At 41.2% G+C, this 16,513-nt stretch overlaps 1 long non-coding RNA gene across 15 annotated transcripts in view; it reads left to right on the top strand.

The window, feature by feature from the left end:
• LOC122168057 overlaps positions 1-16,513 on the top strand; it is a 237,349-nt gene that overhangs the window by 208,348 nt on the left and 12,488 nt on the right. For 13 of the 15 annotated variants that reach the window (XR_006171152.1, XR_006171166.1, XR_006171167.1 and 10 more), the window contains 2 exons: positions 8,018-8,135; positions 8,421-8,505. This is a non-coding gene — a long non-coding RNA (uncharacterized LOC122168057). Of the gene's footprint in view, positions 1-8,017; positions 8,136-8,420; positions 8,506-8,761; positions 9,352-10,259; positions 11,803-16,513 lie in introns of those variants that run through there. The other 2 variants (XR_006171169.1, XR_006171170.1) reach the window with 2 other exon arrangements.

Below are 16,513 nucleotides of genomic sequence, written 5' to 3'. Positions count from 1 at the left end.
GAAGAGAAGAGAAGAGAAGAGAAGAGAAGAGAAGAGAAGAGAAGAGAAGAGAAGAGAAGAGAAGAGAAGAGAAGAGAAGAGAAGAGAAGAGAAGAGAAGAGAAGAGAAGAGAAGAGAAGAGAAGAGAAGAGAAGAGAAGAGAAGAGAAGAGAAGAGAAGAGAAGAGAAGAGAAGAGAAGAGAAGAGAAGAGAAGAGAAGAGAAGAGAACCATGTTTGTTGAACAAGTCACCCCTCCTATCAACTCATCACTGAAATTTGTGGTGATACAGGAGAGACAAGGAAGGGATCGTTGCAGAAAATTGTTTTCCCTGCTAGATAAACATGAAAAAAAAAAGTGAAGAGGAAGAACTGAATAGTACTGTAATTGCAGGTAGAGAAGGGTAAAATTTGGGTTACTTTCGCAAAACCAATCCCCAAATTGCTCTCTACTGCTAGCAATTCCAAGAGGTAACTTGGAGAGAAAACTATGGTAGCAGTTGGGTGAGATTTGTCAATTAGGTCATGATCTGAAAACCTTATTTATAAATCAGGTTCTAGAAATCAAGAGAATTTTGAGTGTGTGTGTTGGGCCCATTTCTAGAAAAATAGAAGAAATTCCAGAAACTTCGGTTATTTCCGGTGCAAAGTCAAAGCTTTACATGCCTGAAGAGCTATGTTTCAGTTCTGGTTAGCAATAAGAACTCTGAACAAGAAAAACAGAAGAAACTTCTGTCTTAGAAAACCATAAAATTATCTTACAAAGTTTCAGGCGATCAGAGTAAACAATACGAAGACGTGCTTGGGACAAACAGAGACATGTGCTCCTTTGCTTTCCCATCCTCATCTGAAATACATTTCAACCTTTCTGAGGCTCATTCTCAGAGGAAAGGAAAATACACATCTACTGAGGCAGCTATTTCTCTGGTTAGGAAACTGGAGAAGCCATAGTTGCTATTTTTACAAGTTTGCTTCCTTCAGGGGAGAGATATCTTAGGGTGGAGGGGGAGGTAATGTGATCTCTTTTTCTATTTTTATAAAGGGCCTGGGGATGCACTGGGAAGCTGTAGATCTGTGCAGTTGAAAGTCTTCAGCTCCTCTTTTGAGATACTAAGGGAGGAACAGTTAGAAAAGCATGGCCTAATTAAGGATATCTAATATGGTTTCAGGAAGGGAAGGGCATGCCTCATTAACTGGCTGGAATTCTTTGAGGATATTGCTGCCGAGGGAGACAAAAAAAAAGGCCACTCACTGTGGGCATTGTGCACCTCAGTGGGCTGGGGGAATAAAGCTGTTAAGAAAGACCGGGGTTGATGCCTGCATTACAGAGTGGGTAAAAATATAAGGTGAAATTAACTGTTAGTTAAACCTGGAGGGAGTGGAGCTATTTCTTAGTTCTTGAAATCCAGGGTACATACTTGCCTTTTAATCTTTTCTTTAAAAGAAATTAAATTTTTATTATTGGTATAATTGGCTTTTGTGATTCAGCTGAATCCACAGCACTTGCAGATGATATTGTGCTACATTTGGAGGGCAGTGAGGAAAATTACTATTAGATACAAGTGGAGTTAAATGATTTTTAAAGTTTCTAGCACAGCAGATGGTATACTCAATAAAGGTCAGATAAATGCAGCATCATGACAATAAGCCAAAGACCCTTGAACCAGGAGAAGGGGTTTCTTTGTGCATTGGCAGCTTTAATGTTGGAGTTGTGGGAGCTGCAGTTCCCAGATCTTTGCAGAAATAGAGTTTTAAATGCTTCATTATTCTTGAGAGGAGTGATACGAAGAGGAGATTAACACACATTTTGTCTTGGGAAGTGCAGAATTTCATGTGAAGCTGGTCAGTGCAGGGAGGATGAGAGCTCTCAGGGGAGCCAGTACTGAGATGTGACCATGGGGCTGCTGGGGATGTGGAGGCAAATTAATCATCTTGGCTAATCTTGCTCGGGGGAGCAAGGGGATGGCACAGGACCAGTATTTTTTCCCCAGTGGAAGACATGGGGCTGCTGGCTTGGTTGCCTGATAATCCCAGGGGCTGAAAGACCATCTGAGCATGATCTCCACCTGCAAATCCCTAAGAATCTACAATGAATGTTCATTTTAAATCGTAGGATCATAGGACCTTTTAAGTTAGAAGAGACCCTTAAAATTCATTTGGTTCTAATGCTCTGCAATGAACAGGGACATGTATTGCTACAACAGGTTGCTCAGAGCCCCGTTCAGTTTGATCTGGAATGTATCCAGGGATGGGTTATTCACCACCTCTGTGGGCAACCTGTTCCTATGCCTCACTAATCTCCCCATAGGAAACTTCTGCCTTACATCCAGTTTAAATCTCCCCTCTTTTAGTTTGAAACCATTTCCCCTTGTCCTGTCCCAACAGACACTGCTGTGCCCTTCTTTCTTATAGTCCCCCTCTAGATACTGAAAGGGTGCTATCAGGTTTTCCCAGAGCCTTCTCTTCTCCAGGCTGAACAGCCCCAGCTCTCTCAGCCTGTCCTTGTAGGAGACGTGTTCCGTCTTGTGTATCATTTTTGTGGCCCTTCTCTGAATGTGCTACAATTGAGGACTCCATATCTGGACACAGTAATACAGGTGAGGCCTCACCAGCACAGAACAGAGGGGCAGGATCACTTCCCTAACCCTGAAGGCCACACTTTTGATGCAGCCCAGGATATGGTTGGCTTCCTGGGCTGTGTGGGCCCATTGGTGGCTCACGTCAAATCCTTTTCAGCAGAGTTATGCTCTATCCTTATATCCCCCGGCTTTTACTGATAGTGGGGATGCCCTGATCCAGGTGCAAGACCTTGCACTTGGATTTGTTAAAAATCATGAAGTTCTCCTGAGCCCACTGCTGAAGCTTGTCTAGGTCTGTCTGGATGGCACTTGGTCCCTTGTGTGTGTCAACAAGCTTTTGTCATCTGCAAACTTGCTGAGGGTGCACTCCATCCCACTGTCAATATCATTGATGAAGATGATAGAGCACCAGTCCCAGTAGTGACCTCTGAGGGACACCACTCATCACAGATCTCCATCCAACATGAAGCCATTGATCTCCACCCTGTGTGTGTGATCTCACAACCATTTCCTCATCCATCAAACAGTCCACCTATCAAATGCATATCTTTCCAGATTGGAGAGAAGTATGGTATGGGAGACCACGTCTTTACTGAAATCCAGATAGATGGCATCAATGTCTCTTCTCTTATACACTGACAGTACACAGTTATGCCATCATAAAAAGCAGCACTGTTGGTCAGGCAGCACCTGCCATTGGTGAAGTCATGCTAGTTATCCCATATCACCTCCCTCTCTTTCATATGCCTTAACATAACTTCCAGGAGGATCTGCACCATGATCTTCCCTGTCACCAAGTCATCCTTTCTACCCTTCTTAAAAATGAGTCCTTTATTGCCTTTTTTTCCAGTCACCAGAGACTTCACCTGAGCTTCCTTGACTTTTCAGTTATCATTGAGAGTGACTTGTCAGCTATGTCAGACTTTTCCCTCAGGTCTCTGAGATGCAGAGTATTCTTCTGGGAGGAAGGGTGTTCTTACAAATTCTCAGCCACTTGGAGATTCCTTCACAGCCTGGGAAAATTCATGTTTTCGACCTGGCTATGCTCTTCATTGGTTGCAGAAGATCCAGTCCCTCAATTTTCTACATAACTGGAAATTCCATGTTGCTTGCTAAAACCTTGTACCATGTTCTTATGGTTGCAAGAAACAGTCTGGACTCTGAGAGCTCATGTGAGAAAATAAAAACTTCCTTATGACTTATGGTAGGTTTTGTTCCCTTCTGAACAAAGACGAAAGCAGGTACTACAGAGAAGAAAATACTCTTTTATTTTCTTTTAATACATATGAAAGTTAATGAGCTTTGAAGGTACCTCATATACATGTTTCTTTCAACAATGTCCTTTTCCAGTTCGGCACAAGATTGGGTCCATGTCACTCTTCAGACATAAAAGGATGGGCACCTGGAGCTGATATTATGCCTGTGAAGTAGACAGCATGTAGGAGAAGGAGTCTAGCTGTGCTGGAGGGAGATCGATCACAGATGAGGTCTGTGTAAAGCTCACATTGAGCATCAGTAAGTTTGCAGATGACACCAAGCTGGGAGGTGGTGTTGATCTGCCTGAGGGTGGGGAGACCCTGCAGAGGGATTTAGACAGGCTGGATTTCTGGGCTGAGGTGAATGGGATGAGGTTCAACAAGGCCAAGTGTCGGGTCCTGCACTTTGGCCTCAACAACCCCATCCAGCGCTATAGGCTTGGGGATGAGTGGCTGGATGAGTGTGAAGAGGAAAGTTTGGTTGATGCTCAGCTGAACATGAGCCAGCAGTGTGCCCAGGTGGCCAAGAGAGCCAACGGCATCCTTGCCTGCATTAGAAATAGTGTGGCCAGCAGGAGCAGGGAGGTGATCATCCCCCTGTACTCAGCACTGGTGAGGCCGCACCTCGAGTGCTGTGTTCAGTTTTGAACCCCTTACTACAGGAAAGATGTTGAGGTCCTGGAGCGTGTCCAGAGAAGGGCAACAAAACTGGTGAGGGGTCTGGAGCACAAACCTTATGAGGAGCGGCTGAGGGAGCTGGGATTGTTCAGTGTGGAGAAGAGGAGGCTCAGGGGAGACCTCATTGCACTCTACAACTTCCTAAGGGGAGGCTGTGGTGAAGAGGGATTTGGCCTCTTCTCTCAGGCAACGAGCAGGACACGGGGCAATGGCCGCAAGTTGTATCAGAGGAGGTTTAGGTTGGACATAAGGAAGAACTTTTTCTCTCGGAGAGTGGTCAGGCACTGGAATGGCTGCCCAGGAAGGTGGTGGATTCACCGTCCCTGGCAGTGTTCAAGAGGCATCTGGATGACGTGCTGCGTGATGTGGTTTAGTGCTTGTGGTAGCAATGGTGTTGAGGAGACGGTTGGACTAGGTGATCTTATAGGTCGTTTCCAACCTTGTAATTCTATGATTCTATGATTCTATGATCACCTCATCCACTCAGCTCCACAGGGCCAGCTTGCAGTTGGGCCCAGTACATTGCTAGGACTGCTCTGCCCGTCAAGGCCATGTAAGGGTAAGATGCAGCATAAATGCCATTTCTTGCAAAAGGTGCTTGACTGATGCTCCTGTGTTTATCCATGGACTAGTTGTAGAAAGTGAGGGAGATGTAGCCAAGCAACTTCTTGAGTATTTATCCTTGTTTTATGGTTTGCGCCATGGGAAGGGCTGTTCTCAAGGACCAGATTCTCCTCATGATTGTACAAGAACTGAAAACAAAGACAGCTGCCTCGTGCAGAGCTTTAGATGTGGGCTAGAGATAGGAGCAAGCAGCCAGCAATGCTGGCCAGAAATAGGAGGGAGAACATTGTGAGAAGGCACAAAAATAGAGACAGTGAGTGTGACAGAACACGTTCTTGGATAGCTACTCAGCTGTCATTCACAGTTTTAATGTTTTGCAGAGCCAAAGTATTTACCTCCAAGACAAGAAGCATACTTGAGTTTCCAGAGGTTATTTAGTTCTTGATCTGTGGCTTAATATGAGCATTTGGTTATTACCTGCAATGACTGCTCTGTGAGGAACGCATCTGGCTTTGGGGAAATGGAATATTAAGTTAATGTTGGCTAAATCACTTCACTGGTGAGAAATTAGGTCAAATTTTGTGTTAAATGAGTTTTGAGGTGGAGGAGCTTAAGGTCCTGTGCACAGATATGTTTAAGTTCCCCTGTTCTCCTAGCATCAAATTGCCCATGGGGAATATCCTAAATTTTAAGTGACCAAGCCAGACATTAGGAAGCAAGTCAGAGACTATTATCTGTTCTTAACATATTCATTGGATTGGGATTCCAAGGTGTTATTTGTGCAGGTGCTGTGTGAATTCATTGCACAAAATCATACTCTGTAGGTTCTAAAGCTGGAAGTAGAGCCAATCTACTTAGCTATAGTGAAAAAGTGTTGTACTATCAGCCTAAGATGGGCCAAAATTTCTTTCAAAAATACAAAACTGATAAAGTCTATACATGAGTTACACATTGCCTCAAAGAAAATTGGGAAAGCAGTAGACTTTCTAGACTGAATTGCTTGACCACGTCTTCAGAATGTTATACCAAAAAGGGTACAAGCACATACATTTGTGCTGTGAAAAAGCTTATGCCTACCAACAATGAAAGAAAAAATTCTTGAACAGCCATTTCCCCATCCGAATATGGGATGTTTTCTGGTCTCACAGGTCAGCACATTTTACACACCAAAATCCAAACGAAATTTGTGTTTAGCCCATATCAGTGTTAAAATCCCAGAGTCCTAGACGAGGTCCAGCAGTTGCTAAGAGCTGGAGTGCAAGATATCTATAGATAAGTGAGTTTAAGCCCTGGGATCTGCTGTGACATTCGCAGGTCACTTTCCATCTCTGCCTCCTTCCAGTTGCAGCTGTATGGCTCCTGGACAGTGCTGCTTGTTTGTGTAGTGCCTGGTACGATGTGCTTCCAGCAGATTTGCCGGCTGCTGTGTGATCTTGTGATATTAATAATATCACAGCATTATAACTGGACCATTCTACTCCGTAGTTTGTTCTTCTATAAATGATTTATAAGTTTTATGCATTTTATATGCCTCTCATTAAAAATACATTGAAAAATACTATCAAAATACCATTTTGTGAGGCTCAGGCTCTCTTTATTCTTGTTACAGCCATCTGCCATTAAGCTTTAATAACTGACTGATTATAATTTATTAATTTATCACCTGTTCTTTATACAGTTGGATAAAATAATTGTCAACCAATGTGAAATGGCCTCCCATTGGGTTATTAATCCCCAAAGCAATTAGAAAACCCACTGATTGAACAAACCATTGAAAATGGGCAGTAACTCATGTTAGAAATGATATGCAGTGCTCACATCAGCACACTTAGTGCGTGACTGGTAATAGGGTTTCTGTCAGCAGCATGGATTTGAAAAGGGGTAGTTTAACTAGGCAAGCTTTTATTTTTATTTATTTATTTTATAATAAGCTTGGAATTCTAGGGCTGATGATATACGTGTAGGCTTCAGCTTGTCTTACAGATTTTCTGAGCATAGTATGAGGAAGGTGACACAAACTTGGTATATATGTATTGCATGAATGCTTCTTAAGCCTGTTTTGGAGAGATTTCAGCCTCTACTACACTCCCCCAAGAATGAAGGGTAATTTAGGGATAGCTATAAATACCAAGTCATTTAAGAGATTGCCTTCAGTCAGCTTTGGATGAAGACACCAGACTTTAGTATCTCTCCTTTGATTTTTATCTGCACAGATTCCAATATATGTGGGTGTTTGTGGGCTTTCTGATATGGATATTTACAGTATGCAAGAAGACATGGAGCCAATGGTTTGTTGAATTCTACAGCTGTCATTTAGCAAAGACATTTGCTTAGTTTGAAAGAGAAGGAGATATGCAGGCTACCCCAGATGTGAAGGAGCTCCTTATCTCCTGCCTTATTGCAGTGCAGATTTCCAGCTACCTGTGTTACAATGCCTCCACAACTAAAAGTCACATTCATTTTTGATGTAGTTTGAACTAATTTTCTGATGAGAAGGAAAAAAATGCCACTGACATCACATGAGAGAGCAGAGCCCCACCGCTGAAGAAGCTGCAGATGTTTCTTTGTCCTAAATGAAGCTGCCTGGCACCTTTTGTGTGTGTTCAGGCACTGGGGATGTGCCGTGCTGCCAATTACAGCAGTGTTTTCTTCCAGATCGCTTGAGATGGTTTGGGAGAAATTTTATTTAAACAAAATGATTACAAAGATCTAAAAACTGCCAATATTTTGCTATTGAAACAAGGCCCTGGGCAGGCTCAGGAAGAGATTTTTTTGTCTCCCTCTTTTGTATTGAAATACTGTGTAATTAATAGATCTGTGCATTAGTGCAGTGTACCAAATACGGAGTATGAGAAACTCTTGAGTCTTCCACCTATATTATGCTCTCTCTGTATGATCATAGCATAGCTGAATTACTGTTTTTTCACCAAACTTCTCTGTGTATCTTTGCTCTTCCATTACAGCATTTTTAACTTCTCAGCTAAAGTTGGAGAAACTGACAAAAAGAACAAGAAAAGCTGGCTATTGGACAGATCATATTGGGAGAATTGTAATTCCTCCTATTGGGAGCCCAAAGCAGAAGTAAGGAAGCTATTTTTTATATTCTTATAGTACTTCTGGTTTTTTTGTTGTTTTGTTTTTTTTTTTTTTAAGTAAAAAATAAGAAGATATTTCATGCAAATGTGCTTGACAATGTCCAAGACAAATGTGAAGATCTAAGGGTTTCAGAAAATAGAGATAAAAGCACAATGAGTTATTTCTCTCAAAGCTCGAAACACTACAGATAAAGTCCTGTAGAAAAATAAATAGAAATGGTGCAGCCAAACATAAATGTCTTGCACTAAAGGCACACACCTTTGCCTACAGGACTGTCAGTTGGAGTCAGGATAGAAGGGATCTTCCACCTCTTCCCACCTGCACTGACATCAGGACACTTCTCTGCATTAGTAAGGTATGGTAATGATGACAGTTTCTTCACCCTAGCTTGCAAGTGAGTGTTCACCTCTGTCACAGTACAGACCACAGTAATCCAATCAGATTTTTCCAAGTTTTGGAACACTCAGGTCTTGTGGAGTCCGGATCTCAGCATCAGTTTGGGATCTTATGGGTGTGGGAAAAATTTTGACAAAGAGTCTGATCCAAGCTAGTGGAAAAGTCATTTTTCAAACAGCAGATTGACAGCTTTGCTGTTTGTGTTTTCTCTGCAGGTTAGAGATTTCCAATTATGGTTAGTTTCAAATGTTAATTAAGCAACATGTGCAGAAGAGTATCATGGAAGGAAGTCCATGTTCAAATCAGGACTAAGTTAAATAATCCATGTAACAGGACTCCGTCGCTGTACTGCCTGCAAAGTTTGTGATCACTCAGAAAACTTCACAGCTGAAGTCTGTGTCATAAAATCTTCTGAGGTTGTGCTCCTGGCCTTTCCCCTCATCAGAATCTTCATCTAAGGAAGCTGTCATACTCATGACACAGTTTCAATGTGGGGGCCACTGCATACTTTGGTAGAACCATTTCCAATCATGCAGGAAGATAATTGTTGCAAAAATGTAGGAGACTTCATCATAGAGCTAATCTCAAATTTGCAAATCTTGGTCATATTCTACGCACATTTTTTACAACATATGCACTTCTGTGTGTCATTTAACTCATCAGAGCAGCATCCTATATATAATATAATTCTATATTTTATCTATTATGAGTGTAATGATAAAATTGGAAGTGCCTGAGTATTCAAAGCCTGAAGGAAAGACGTTGGACTATGCAGAGCAGAACAAAACAATCCTGGTTCATTCTTATCTGTAGTATCTGCTGGGAAATATTTTCAGAGTAGAATATCTAGGAAAAAACACTTCAGTTTTGCTTATAAGAACACTACAAAAGTGGCATGGGGGTGAATTAATCATGCAGTACAGAGAATCAGAGAATCAGAATCAAGACCAAGGGTGAGTTAGAAAGTGAGATGATGATGTAAGCATCCCACCTAGGTCGGTACATGCAAATTGAGGGGCACAGAGAGGTCTGGGAAAGTGTTGGGGAGCACAGTATTCAAATGCAGCAACTACTTCTTCAGCAGTGAAATAGTGTATGTCCATGTGAAAACAGAGTCTGAGCTTCAATTGGTAATCCTGCTGTGAATGAAAAGCACACACCCAGATTTGGGTTTCTCAGCTTCACCTGAGTAATTTTGGAAATGAAGACATAACATCAGAGGCACAAGATTGATTATTTATTTATTTATGTGGGAAAAACTATTATTAGGTGCTTAAGAGAATAGCAATAGAATAGTTAATGCACAACACCTAACTTTATTTTTCAAATACTGAGTACTTGGCTTTGTTAGCAGCTTCTCAGCCATATTTCATCTCTCCTTCAGGAAAGTCTTGTGAAGGTAACCTGTTTAACAAAGCTGTGCCATAGCATGTACTATGAGGACAGTGAAGATCTTCCTGAAAGCCATTTCCATCAATTAGCTCCACTACGAGTATGTGGTTGCCTATGTATCAGGCTGCTGGCTATTATCACTTGAAGTGAAGACCATTATAGATAGGGAAAGTGATAAGCTTTTTCTTTTGTGAAAGTGTTCACCCAAGAGTGCTTAAGCCAAAGGTTTCCTGGTAGCCTCTTCAATAGGTATGTCAGTTTAATAAGAAAATGTATTTTCTTTTCCATTAAATTTTCTTTAAAATTTTCCTTTTCACTCAGACGCCTGAATTAATACACTGCAGTTTGCTGTTAGGACTTCCAGGCTCTGATGAGCACAAGCGGTGTCACCTTCTCAGGATGCTATCCAAGACAGAATCACAGTGGGATAACTACCATCAAATGGGGTCAACAGTCCAGTTCTGCCATGAAAAGTGCATTGCTGACATCTACTGCAGTCTTCTGGCTTTTTTCCAAGGTTTCCCCTCCAGCTGAAATCCCAGCTGAAAACAGGGATGAATATAACATAACAAATGAACAACATAGCTAATTAGTAATTAAAATATCTTACAGCAGGTACTTTCACATAGAATTTCAAATTTCCTTATGAATTCAGCTTCTGAAAGGTGCAGACATATCCAGTGAAATGACAGAGCCAAATAACAAGGTTTAAAATATGTGTTTGTGACAGATGTATTAGAAACAGGGTTTAGAGAGGAAGAGAATCAGGTTTAATGGACTCTGACAAAATTCCATCACAGTGAGTCACATTTTAATAGAAACAGAATAAAAGAAAGCAAGGGTGGGGAAAAGACATGGGTGAAAATCGGAGGTCACCTGCATTGTGATAACTGAAGTTTTGGAAATGAATCATCACACTAGGCAGTGGAAGGTTTCACCTCGGGCTGTGACAGGAAATGCACTGCTCTGTGCAGAACATTTCAGGCTCTCGATCAGTTGCTATTGATTGGGAAAGTACAGTTGCACCCAGAAAGTCTTAGCTTTTCTCTCATTTTCAGTTCGACAGAAAGGAAAATCTCAAGCAGCCATTTTCAGCTTCTCTTTCTCGGAAGAAATGGGGAGTGGGAGGGGAGTTCACAGGGGGAAGACACAAAACTTACAGTTTTAGTTTTAGTACGAGATTTAGTAAATCTCGTACTACCAGTGTCCTAAACAGAGAAAAACAGAAACAAAACCACCTTACTTGAAAGAAGTCCCTATGTATGTCTGAGAGAGACCTTCAGGGAGATCCTTCAAGGACCCTTGTTTATTCATAACCACATAGCTATCAAGTGAATTCCTGTCTGGGCATGAAATTTCCTGGGATGGGACTTGACCAGAAGATGAGCTTATTTCTGGAGTTTATAAGACAGAGGATTCCAAAGTTCTGCCATGCACAGGCAATATTGCTGTGACTTCTTCTGGCTCTGTGACATACTACAGCACAAGTCAGAGTGGCTCACACCTCATCAGTTGTAAACTTGTTTTGGTAACCCTTGCTCATATGTATCTGGATGTGTTTGTATGAACATATACAGAACAAGCCAACATATCTTCTTGATGTGGTACAACCATGTATAGGTTGTACATCAAAATAAAAATGGTCTGCAGGTTGAAGGAAGTGATCCGGCCCTCTACTCTGGTGAGACCTCACCTGGAGTACTGCGTCCAGACATGGAGTCCTCAGTACAGGAGAGACATAGACCTGTTGGATTGCATCCAGGGCAGGGCCACAAAAATGATACAAGAGATGGAACACTTCTCCTAGGAGAACAGGCTGAGAGAGCTGGGGCTCTTCAGCCTGGAGAAGAGAAGGCTCCAAGGAGACCTGATAGAGGCCTTCCAGTATCTAAAGGGTGACTACAAGAAAGAAGGAGAGAGACTCTTCAGCGTGTCTGTTGTGACAGAACAAAAGGAATTTTTTCAAACTAAAAGAGAGGAGATTTAGGTTGGATAAAAGGGAAATGTTTTCTTTGGAGAGGGTAGTGAAGCACAGGAACAGGTTGCCCAGTGAGGTGGAGCATGTCCCATTCCTGAAGACATGCAAGGTCAGACTGACTGGGGTTCTAACTGACCAGCTGTTGCTGTACATGTCCCTGTTCACTGCAGAGGAGTTGGACTGGATGACCTTTAAAGGTTCCTTTCAACTCAATTCTACGTTTCTGTGAGCTCTGTGATGAGGAATGAGGTCAACATATATGCCTTATGAACATTGTATGTGGTTGCAAATGTCTAATATGTCTTTGGAGATAAGTTTATCTGTGAACAGGCAAATGCTGTTTGATGTCTCTCCTGATTCAGGTGTCTCTATACTGTTGTTTATCTCATGTTGTGGATGTGTCTAGTGTGTATGTTTGAATGCTGATGAATGATGAATGGCAATTAAGTGATAGGTACAGCAGCAGTAAACATTTCCACTTTGCTGGGGAAGAACTGGATCTTACACACTGGTAAACACATGCTTACTTACGTAGGTCACTGAAGAGTAATGCCTTCTTTTTATTTCCATAGATACTACAGCAGAGAGCATGATAACACTGTTTGATAGAACAAACTCTGACCTACAAAACACCATTTTTCAACGCAGTCACCACTATTATCACCAGCAATAAACAAGAGCCTTCATGCCACACCTGCAAAAATCCACCCGCTGTCAATATTGCCACTATTGAAATGCATCACCCATCACCTCACTGTGCTGACATCCACAGCTTGATCTCCAAAATGTTCATCAAGCATTGATGAATGTCAATGGGTGCCATTTTTTCCACATGGAGGGATTCAATGGCATCCTGTTTGCTTCATCTGAACTTCCATATCAGTTGCCATTCTGTCAGACTGTCCCTCTGCAAAAAAATGTAACAGTATTGGTGGGAAGGTTCAACTCCTACTGCCATACCACCAACATTTGCCTCTGATGCTGGAGGCCACCGTAATAAAATAAGAGATATTACTGTAAAAGCAGCCCTTGGAGATAAATATGTGCCTGTGCTTGTGAAGCCCCATCAAATTAGGGCACTGTGCCAATTTATATCACGTGGGCTTCACTGCTGTTTCATGTGAGATCTCCACCAAAATCTTAACACGTGTGCAGTCACTTGTGTGCAGGTCTTATTGTTACACCATTTCTTTCACAATAGAATCAAAATTCTGGGAAAATCAGATAAGATCATGATTTGAGGATACAGTTTTAACAGAACAAATATAAAACTCTCCATGTATGAGAAGAGAAATTTACCCACTGAGTTAGTACAGAAAAAGCCTATTAAAACTCTGAGAAGTACAATTTAGACACTGAACCAAATTTTCTTGTTTCCTTATTTTGTGCTTAAAAATACTTATGAAATTATATGCAAAACAAAAATTAACAAATTCCTACCTCAAAAGAAAAGTCTAAAACAAAAGCGGAACCCCCTAATCTCCTGCCAGTCTTAAAATTGCCCAGTATTTCCTGCATTTGATTCATGTGAGATGAAGCATTGAAAAGTTAGGAAATTCCAAATGTTACGGTATCTTACAAGTTTTCATGGCTGTAGGAGAGATGTGTCATATTTTCCTTGTGAAAGGGAACTCAGAATATCAGATTGTTATTAATAGATGCTATTAAGTACGAAGAATGTGAAGTGCAATGGTTAATGATCTTTGAGTGACTGTGAAATGTTAAATGTAACTTTTCTAATTTGAAAAGTATTTTGGAGCTACCCAGCTGTCGATGACTTTCTTCAGCTGAAAAGCCTGCAAAGCAAATTACAAAAAATTCTATGACATTTGGTAATTTTATTAACTACACAGTTTATCATATTTTCTGTGTTTCCTGTGCAGGCAATGCATGTGTGAGAAAATTAATTGAAAAAAAACTATTCCCAAGAGAGTCTCTTGGCTCTGAGCATCACCTAAAGCTGTGTACAATATGCCTGTAGATGTGTAAGTGAGATTGAAAGCTTGTTTTGATCTCCAAAAATTAGCCAGGTTTGGGCATAGCCAAAACAAGTGCTACCAGTTCTTTTTGCTCTAGGGAAGTGAGTGGTGGTGGGATGCTGGATAAGGATTTTCTACAGCATGGTGGTACTAGCAGGGAGTTATAGAATCACAAAATCATTTGAGTTGGAAGGGACCCTTTAAGGTCATCTGGTTGAACTCCTCTGCAATGATCAGGGACACCTACAATTAGATCAGGTTGTTCAGAACCCCATTCATCCTGACCTTTAATGTCTCCAGGGATGAGAGCATCCACCACCTCTCTGGGCAAACTGTTCTGGTATTTCACTAAAGCAAGAATCTCTGACTCTACTTTAAAACACATCTGGCTTTTGGTATTTGTGGGAAAGAAGAAAAATCAGCCAGTAATTTGTAGACTTTTCATATATAAAGTAGAAAATTTTATGTATTTCAAGTGAATTTTCAGGTTTTTTAGGGGCCACCCGAAGATCAACATCCTAGTTAGTTAGCATTCAGGTACATCTTAAGTGCAAGAAGGTTGAAAAGAAGGAATTGAACCACTGAACATGTTCGTTGGACCCTTGTCACTGACACACCTCATATGTTACTCTTCACACTCTCCAGAGGGAGTCTTAAATACAGATGAACCATGATGTAGAACCTGTGACTCAGGTGAAGTGAGAACTGATATCTCCAAAATTCTTCACTAGTGCCCCATTGAGTCAACAATCCTACTATTGTTAGTCTTTCTGGCTATGATGCTACAAACTTTTGCCTTCTAATGGGATCATCAGATTGTGTCTGTCTTACCAGAGCTGATCTATGCCACGAGTGAGAGCTGAGCCAGATGTGTGTGGCGCTGAATGCGGGAGGGGTCTGGCATGAATACTGCAAAAATATTTGAACAGCCTCTATGTTAATATCTATTAACTTTTACCTGGTCAAGCTTGTAAATGTTATGGTTGGAATTTGGAGGGTTTTTTTTTTGCTTTTGTAGATATTCTTATATAATAAATTACATAAGATTTCCAGCTTTGCTGGTATGAATATTAAAGAAGCTTTAAAATTAGAGTTTCATATTTACTGAGATGTTTCTGAAAGCTGGCAACTATTTTGTAAGTAAAATAACAAGTAACAACACTATTGCTCTTTTTTCTTACCAAAACCTGAGTTTAGATAGTTTACACATAATTAATAGTGTTACGATTGGAAAATATTTCATTACATTATATTAATACATCTGAATAGGCATGAATCATGTCACACACAGTTGTTAGGTTCATTGTTAATCAGATCCCTCACATTAACATATTGTAGTTAAAAATGAAATGCCCTGTAACTGACTGTGTAATGCAAAGAGTAATTTCTGAAGCTACTTTATTATCCTGTCCTAAGTAACTTGAAATTGCTTATTTAATTGAATATTCAGTCCCTAAAATATATCCTCACGGTTCTGCTGTTAACTTCACAAAATGCTTAAGGACAAGCACAGCCCCATTGTCCTTTTGGGAGAAGGCTGAAGTTATTAGCTGTTTGAGAGATCCTGATCAGCGAATGCCAAAGCTAAACTTGTCACAACTGTCCTTATAATAGCTGAACTTTCCACTTCCCCAGGAATGGCCTGTCTTGTTACGCTTATTCTACCTGACCTACTTTTCAGCTCTGCGCTTATGGATGCTAAAAAAATTCTGAGTCTCTAGAATGAGGACAGAAATAGCTTTCATAGTGCTGAATCAACACAAAAACGATCCACGGCTGGGCACCTCTGCCTCCTGCTTTCCACAGAAGGGATTTTCCTTTGGAGCCCTGGACTGTTTCTATCGCACCTTTCACTAGCTGAGGAATTTCATTATGAGGAAGAGATACACAGAACTCATGGAAGGCTGCTTAGTTGATGCTATGAAGGTAAAGAAAATAGGAATGAAAATCTACTGTGCTGCAAATATTCAGCAGAAGTTAGTAGTTGTTCATCCTGCTGTACTGTCTGTGTTTTCAGAGAGCTCCAGAGAACACAGCTATGTATAAACTGTTATTGTAAAGGCATGAGGTCAATCCCAGTCACATCTTCATCCAAAAAGCCTACCCCAGATAGCTCTCCTGGGCAGTATTCTGGCACGGTTCAGGGGCAGACCAAGCCAACAGCTTTGCAACAGGCAGGCTGACTCAGTGGTGCTGCTAGGAGAAGGGGGAATCCAGCTGTCTGGGCATCAGCCATCCCATCCTGAGACAGCCTCTGGCCTTTTTACTTAGTATAGACATAGCCACAGAGACTTGGCATCAGGTTACTTAATGATAGCAACATCCTGTGCGTTTATTTATGTGTCTGACTAGGGCAGTGATAAATATGGTTTTAAAACCTCTAACAAATTGCCTTGTTCTTTCCTCAAACAGCAATTAGAGCTCAAACAGCTCTTTGAATATGTGTCCACACGAGTAATAGTATGTAGGACCATTTTCTGGCACTGGTCCACATGTCCCATCTCCTATGGTTAATCTGTTTTATCATACCAGAATGGTTGACTACATCCAAATTGCCTATTGGGAATGATCTTTGGCCAATGGTAACCTCTAAAATGTACCTAGGGATTTTTTTTTCC

This window comes from Centrocercus urophasianus, unplaced genomic scaffold, assembly GCF_019232065.1.
Source record: "Centrocercus urophasianus isolate 14NV4802_14NV808 unplaced genomic scaffold, USGS_Curo_1.0 seq_11, whole genome shotgun sequence".
In the NCBI taxonomy this organism is placed as follows: domain Eukaryota; kingdom Metazoa; phylum Chordata; class Aves; order Galliformes; family Phasianidae; genus Centrocercus; species Centrocercus urophasianus.
This window is presented reverse-complemented; position numbering and strand designations above follow the sequence as displayed.